Source organism: Calypte anna, chromosome 11 (assembly GCF_003957555.1).
Source record: "Calypte anna isolate BGI_N300 chromosome 11, bCalAnn1_v1.p, whole genome shotgun sequence".
Classification (NCBI taxonomy): Eukaryota; Metazoa; Chordata; class Aves; order Apodiformes; family Trochilidae; genus Calypte; species Calypte anna.
In genome coordinates, this window is record NC_044257.1 from 17,959,892 (window position 1) to 17,967,801 (window position 7,910).

Sequence of the window (7,910 nt, forward strand, 5' to 3'; positions counted from 1 at the left end):
GATGCCGGGGGCTGAGCATCCTCCGGATCCCCCTGCAAACCTCCCCTCCCTGCCAGCTCCCAGCTTCCCCCTGAAGCATTTTCCAGGCTGCTCTGGTTATTTTTCATCACACAGATCTTAAAAAAAACCAAACAAAACAAAAGGAAAAAAAAAAACCCAAAAGGGTGCTGAGGCTTCAGCAGAGCATCCGACCCGTTGGATGAGCCAATTATGAGGCGAGGGAGGGAGATGCTGAGAACTCACAGGGGGCAAAAGGAGGAATTAATGGTGCTGCAATTCCCACTGCCTCCGTCGTTAGGAAAAGAAAACGCATCCGAGCAGCCTCACTCGAATGCACAAGGTAATTTGTTACAAGTTTAATATCATTCTCCTGCCCGGAGATAGGCTGGAGCTGGGGAAAAAAAAACAAATACCACCCAACAAAGGTCTGGTTGGATCAGCTGAGCTTCAAGGTGGGTGCAAGGCAAAGGAGGGGATGTGCAGGGCCTGGTGTAAAGGGAGGGAAAAAATTATCTAAAATGATCTTGGAGCTGCAAGAGGCAATCGGGCACTAAACCACTGCAGATGCTCACCCAGAGCTGTCTGGTAATCAAGCAGCTAATTAACTCCCCCTGTAATTCCAGCCTGTTCCAGAGGAAAGCTTTTCTCCTGCCCACCAGACTCTGAACCAACCTGGTGCCACCCACCTCACCTCCCAGCAGGAGTTGTGGGGCAGGGTGGAAGAGCAAGAGGGGGAAACCCATTTTTAATCTGGGATTTAACCCTGCCCTGCAGCCCAGGAGAGGGAGGTTGGTTTTTTCCCCAGCCTGGTTCTCTGCATTTCCTCCTTGGGGCCTCTTGTTTGCTCAGCCAGCTGCAAACACTTCCTCCTCCCAGCACCACCAGAGGGTTCCAGAAATCCCCAGAGCCCCACATCCCACCCAGAGCCCCTCAGCTCATCCCCTTCCCCAGGAGCTGCAGAATTCCCTTGAACCTTCTTCTGCTTTTGAACCCCAGCCCACAGCTACCTAAATTCAAGTCAGACCTCCAGGTGCTGCCAGAATAGAGAAATAATAAAATACAGACCTGGTGTGTCCCATGGCTGTAAAATCGCTGGTTTGGTTTCTTTTTTTTTTTTTCTTTTTTCCTGTTTTTTTGGGGGGGGGTTGGTATTTTTTTTTTTTTTAGGGTGGGGGTTGGTTGTTGGTTTATTTGCTTTTGGGTTTTTTGGGTTTTTTTTTTTCCCCTCCCGGGCTGAAACAAGGAAGAGATAAACCACGCTTCTTGCTCCAAAGCAGAGGCAAACAACAGCTTATCACCACGTTAGCAGCCTCAAGGCTATTGCAGGGCTTCAGGAAAAGCATTATTCCTCTCTGCCGGTGGTAAAGTTGCTATTTTTGGCCCCTCTGTCACACCGAGCTGCTGCTTCCATCCCCGCAGGGCTGGGAAACCAGCCAGCCCCGCACCCCCCAGCCAGCCCCGCAGCCCCCAGCCCTGCTCCTCCATCCCCCATCCAGCTCTGCCCCTCCCCAGCTGCTCATCTCACCCCCAAAACTGCTGAATTTTCGGTTCAAGTGAGATATTTTTTTTGCTAAAGGGACAAATTTCTCGCAGTCCCACTCTTTATTATTGTTGCAGGGAATTATTTTTATATTTTATATTATCCTTTATTTTTATAGGTGTTTCCTTTTATTATTGTTGCTTCTTACAGTGATTTTTTTTTTTTAATTTCACATGGCTGTTATTATTTATAGGGAATTGTTTATATATAAACAATAATATATAATTATATATTATTTATAGGGCTATTATTATTATTATAGGGAAATCAAGGTGGCTAAAATGCATCCAGCTGCCCAAGGGCATGGGGTGGGGGGATGCTGCCAGGCTGGGGATGCTGTGCCAGGAGAGCAGGCACCAGTCTGGGGATGTCTTGATGCTGAGAAGAGTCCAACCAGGGCCACCAGAGGGTTTGGGGCTGACATTGGTACCCCAAGGGATGCTCAAAGGAGAGATACCCGAGGGCAGATGCATAAAGACTTCATGTTGCACAACTTAGGGTGGAAAACTGTGGCTTGTCTGTCCTCAGGGGGACAGAAAAACTGCCCCCGTGTTGGTGAGAGCCCTGGATGGTGCAAGGGACAGCAAGCAGCTCCTGCTGCCAACACATCTGTGATGCTTTTCCTCCTGCACCACGTTTGCCTCGGCCAAAAAGAGCAGATAAATTCATTTTCTCTCTCAGCTGGTTCCCTATTTCCAGAGCCCATCAGCCAGCCTTGGGCTGCAGAGCTGCCACCACCACTTCTGCAGTGCCCAAATCCAGACCCTGAATACATTGGGGGGGAAAAACCCCACCTTTATATATATATATATATATAATTACATTCCATAGAACTGCAAGATCTGTAATTGAGGGTGAAATTACATCCAGGGTGCATTTCACTGCTGCAAATAACATGATAAATTAGCTCAGTTTTGTTTGTTTTTTTTTTCCTGGTTGACTCAGCTAATCCTTCAGCCGCCGAGGGACAGATTTGATTGTATCATCTCTCCTTGGGCTCAGGAAATACCAAGGCCAAGTCGTGGCAGCTGCAAGAAGAGAGATCCAGGGGCTGCTGCCTGCAATCTATAATCTGCCTTTATTCCTGGATGCAGCAAGGCTCAGCAGCAGAGCTGAACCGAGGTGGCTCCAGTGCCTGTTTTGATTTATGAATATGGATTTTGTTGGTTAAGCCATTAGGAGTGGTGATGAAGCAATTCAGGGTACATCCTGAACTGCAGCTTGCCTCATTTGAAGCCTGTTCAGCAGAACATTCTCCACGTCTTTCCTTCCCCCCCCCCCTCCCTACAAGGCTGTTCAGGCAGGGAAGATTATATTAAGGGCTTTGTCTGTGATGCTGTAATCTCACCTTGCAGCCCTGAGCCTTCTCCCAGGGAGGAAACAACCCAGAAGCAGCAGGCAAGGAAACGCTGGCAAAACAAGGGGATTTTAGAAGTCTAGCATCCTGTTCCCTGTGGGAAAAGCAGATAGCCCACCCAGGAGGCTTAAAGCAAAGCTTTATATCTGCTGAGACCCCAGCAGGGCCCTTGCTCTGGTTGGTTGAGGTGCTGCCCCAACCCTTCCACCCACCCCGGGGGAGTCAGGGATGCCCCTGGCTGGGGTTGGGAAGGAACCATCCCACTCTACGCAGTGGATAAACTTCCCCAGGAGCAGCATTTCCCCCTCTAGAAAGCAGATAGCCCACCCAGGAGGCTTAAAGCAAAGCTTTATATCTGCTGAGACCCCAGCAGGACCCCTGCTTTGAGTGGTTGAGGTGCTGCCCCAACCCTTCCACCCACCCCGGGGGAGTCAGGGATGCCCCTGGATGAGGCTGGGGAGAACCCATCCCTCTCTGCTCCATGGATAAACTTCCCTGGGAGCAGCATTTCCCCCTCCAGGAGCAAAGCAATCGAGGGGAGAGTCCCCATCAGTACCCAGGGCAGGCTGAGCAGCCGAGCATCACTCCCTGCTAAAGCCCAAACCCATTAAACCCCCTTTTTTTTTTTTTTTTTCCAAGGTCATATTCCCGGGTCAGCACGTCCCAGCTCCGTGCCTGCCACGGGGCTTTGTACCAGTGGAGGGGAAGAAACAGCCTGTGCCCGGCAGGCCTGGCTGCTCCTGCAATTAGAGAAAACAAAGAGAGAGATGGGAATGCTGAGTACAATCCTGGCCAGGCTTTGGGGACGGCTGCTGCCTCCTGCTTCCCAGCTGCCTGCTGGGTTTCCTCCCCCCCCCACACCACCCCAGTTGCTGCCGTTTCTGCTTTTTTTGGAGAGGAGAAAGCTCGGCCTGGCTGGTGACTGCCTCCAGCTGCTCCCCTCTCAGGCACGGCGGGAGGAAAGGGCCAATTTGGCATTTTTTTTCCCCCCCTCCCCTAAAGAACCAGCACCAGCCAAGATGTGGTGATGGATGAAACCAACCCGAGCCTTTGGGAAGGCTCCCAGCAAGGGCAGGTTTCCCCCTGCACAGGATGCTGAGAAAGGAATAATATCCGTGATCTCTCTCTCTCTCTCTCCTTCCAGAATGGCAGAAATTGACATTTCCACCTTATTTATCCCCGGCAATTCGCAGAACTGCAGCAAACGGAGCGGGATGGGTTGGAGCCATCGGGTCCATCACTTGCCAGGCGTCCCCTCCTCGTTTGTTTTTAATTAGCAGAAACATGCAGGGGCCTGAGCCAGGCAGAGCTGCTGAGAAGATAGAGGAGCTCAGCAGCAGCTCCAGCTAGGATTACCAGGCAGCAGGGCTGCAAATTACCTCCTGATGTGCTGGGAGCAAAGGTGGGAGAACTGGAGCAGGTAAGGAGGTCAGAGCCAAAAAGGACATTTGGGCTGTGTCCCGGGTCTTGGGGTGAGGAGGACACCGAGGGACACGGGGTCAAAAGAGGCTCCGTGGGAAGGAAGGTGAGGGCAGGAATGGGGGTGAGCTGCAGGACCTGCCCCAGCCCGCGGATCATTTGGGTTCCCGGGGGTGAGATGAGTGATGAGGTGAGAGAAAAAAGCCCCGGGGTGAAGGCAGACACGGGAAAAAATCCCAACAAACCAACCAAAAAAAAAAAAAAAAACCCAGGGAGGTGAGACAGAAAGGTTGGAAGGGTGAGAGAAGAGGGAGCGAATTTACATACAAATTTAAAGCAGTTGCCTCCTCCCTGGCTCAGGGGCCCAGAAATGCTTTGGACCGATGGATGGAGGGACAGAACCCCCGGGGCTGGGGCAGGCAGCAGAGAGGGAAGTGCGTCAGGTCGCTAAGGAGCTGCTTGCTGAATAATTCAGTGAAGCTGATGGCCTCAGAGCCCCCATCTCTCCCCCTGCCCTCGGCAGCAAGGTTTTGTTTCCCTTCCTGCTGTGTTCCAGGGCAGGACAGCTCTTCCTTACCTTCCTCAGCCCTTCCCAAAAGTTTTCCGTGGGAGAAAGCACTGTCCTCACGGCTCCCTGGGCTTGGGCTCCTCCAGCTGTGGCTGCCAAGGTCCCCAAGTCCCCCTGACAGCCCCCTCCCCCGACCCCACTGGTCTCACAAGGGACTGTGACTGTGTCCAGGGGGCTCCCAGTCCCACCACTATCTGTCCATCGTGTTCCCAGTCCCGCTAGTGTCCATATTCATGCGATTACCTATCCCACGAGGGTCCATTCCCTCGGGTGTGCGGGCTGTCCCTGTCCCACAAGGGGGGGAAGGAGGGGTTCTGGTCCCACCAGTGTACAAATTCATGGAGGTCCCGGTCCCACGAGTGCTCATGTCCACAGGGGTCCCTGTCCCAGACGGTCCATGTCTAGGAGATCCTTGTCCCAGAGGGTCCATATCCAGGGGGTCCCAGTCCCAGAGGGTTCATATCCAGAGGGTCCCGGTTCCAGGGGGTCCCAGTCCCAGAGGGTCCATATCCAGGGGGTCCCGGTTCCAGAGGGTCCATATCCAGAGGGTCCCTCTTCCAGGGGGTCCATATCCAGAGGGTCCATGTCCAGGGGTTCCCACTTCCAGAGGGTCCCTATCCAGAGGGTACCGGTTCCAGAGGGTCTATATCCAAGGGGTCCCGGTTCCAGAGGGTCCATGTCCGGGGGGCCCCTATCCCAGAGGGTCCCTATCCAGGGGGTCCCTGTTCCAGAGGGTCCATATCCAAGGGGTCCCGGTTCCAGAGGGTCCCTATTCCAGGGGATCCATATCCAGAGGGTCCCTCTTCCAGGGGGTTCATATACAGAGGGTCCGTCTCCAGGGGTTCCCTCTTCCAGGGGGTCCCAGTTCCAGGGTGTCCATATCCAAGGGGTCCCGGTTCCAGGGTGTTCGTGTCCCAGAGGGTCCATATCCAGGGAATACCTATCCCAGAGGGTCCATGTGCAGGGGGTCCCGGTTCCAGGGGGTCCATATCCAGGGGGTCCCGGTCCCCCCGGGTCCGTGCCCGATCCCCGCGCTCCCCCTGGCGGACACACCGCGCCATAGCCCGGCAGCGGCTGCCGCTACCCCCGGGATGGGGGTGGGGGGGGAAAGGACCCCGGCCCTGTGAGGACCCCCAAGGGAAAGGCTAAAAGGGACTTTGTGACATGAAATCCCGGGAGCTGGGTCCAGAAAGCATCAGGCAGTTAATTACGGCAGGAACAGGTCAGCGGGGATGGAGCCTGCGAGGCAAAGGGTGACAGCTCCGAGGAACCATGGAAAGAGCTCTTTAATTAACCGTGCCATTAATTAACCTTTTGCACTGGGGAGAAGAGGAAGAAACAAAGCCCTGCTGGGAAGCGGGATGAGCAAAGCAGACACCGAATTGCTGACAGCCTTCCTTCTCCTCCCAGCCCATGCACTGGGGAGGAGAGGAAGGCCAAAGTTTGGGGAGCAGGATGTTCCCCCCCTTTAGGTGCCTCCAAAGGCTTGGGAACGGGGAAACACCAGCTCCTGGGCCAAGGAGTGAGGTGGATAAGGATCCTTTCTCTTCCCCTGGGCTCAGCACTGATATTCCCACCCCATGGGAGAGACTGCAAGGGTCTGACCCCCTCCATCCCCAGGAGGGAAGGCAGATGATGCTGCCCTTCAAGGAGAGAGAGAGCTCAGGGTGAAACAGATGGCTGGCAAGTAGAGAACAGTGAAAAATTCCAACCCTCCCAAACAGCACTCAATAAAAGCCTCTGTTCCAGCCCATTCCCAAAGGCACAGGGAGATTAGGACCAAGGCAGAGCACCAGGAGGTGTTTGACCCAGCTCAAGGGTGTCGATGATCTGGATGAGCTCACACAACATCTGGACCAAAGTCCCTGTGCCAGTCAGTCAGCAAGAGGTTCCAGGACCTGCCCAGCAGCCCATGTCTCCCAACAGCCACAAAAATATGTGTTAGGGAAAAGGATTGCATGGACAGGGGATGGCAAAGCCTAGTGGTGCTTTCACACCCCATCCTTATCCCAGGGTAAGGTCTCCAGCTGCCACCAGGGTTTGGGCTCACCCTGGGAACTGGTTTTCTGACACATCCTTGAAACATTAGGAAGGGAGAGCCACCCACCTTCCCTCCTGGCTGCAACCAGCAGCTCTCTGACTGTGTTTGAACACCAAATCCTTGTGGTTTTCAGACACAAGCCAAGAAGGAAGAAGCAGCATCACCACCAAGAGAAGTTGTGGCCTCTTCAGCAGAGCTGAGACAGTCCTGAGAGGACACCAAGTCCCCAAGCCAGCATGGGACATGCCTGTTCACAGCAACCATCTTCCCAGAGAAGGAAAAAAAAACAATCCCCAACCCATAAATCTACCCCTGTGTGGCCTCAGTTTCTAACCTAACAACTCTAGGGACAACCCCCTGCGTGTCCCACAGTTAACAGCCCATAACCAGCAGTGACACTGGAAACTTCACCCCTTGCAGATGGAAAAAAACTGTTCATCCATCCCCAAGGCAGGAGAAGGAACCCACCTGCTGAGGAACATCTCTGCCAGGTCACAGATGCCTCCTCCTCCTCCTCAGTCCTTGGCCAAGAGGGTCAAGGCTCAGCCCTGCTGCTCTCCAGGAGGTGTTAAGCTGCCCAGCACCCAACCTTCACATCTCTGAGTTTCTTTGGAAGGAGAAGGAAGGTTTCAAGCCAGCATTTGGGAGGTGCATGTGGTTGGTATTCCGAAATGCTGCCACTTGAGAAACTCCATTTGTGCTCCTCAAAGGCCAAACATATGGTAGGAGTTACTGCAATACTTATTAGACGTGTGTTTGACTCCTTTCCCGTGCTAAGGCTTGTGAATATAGAACATGAGTGGGCTCAGATGTGTCTTTAGCACCAGAGAATTAATCTATGGAATTAGGGGAAGGCACTGGTGGTAAAAAGAAAAAAAAAAAAAAGCCCAAAGCAAAGGAGGACTGGAAGAGGTCAAATTCACAGAGACTGCACTCGAGGAGCTGGAACAGGCACACTCTGGCCTTGATTAACTACTGGCATTAA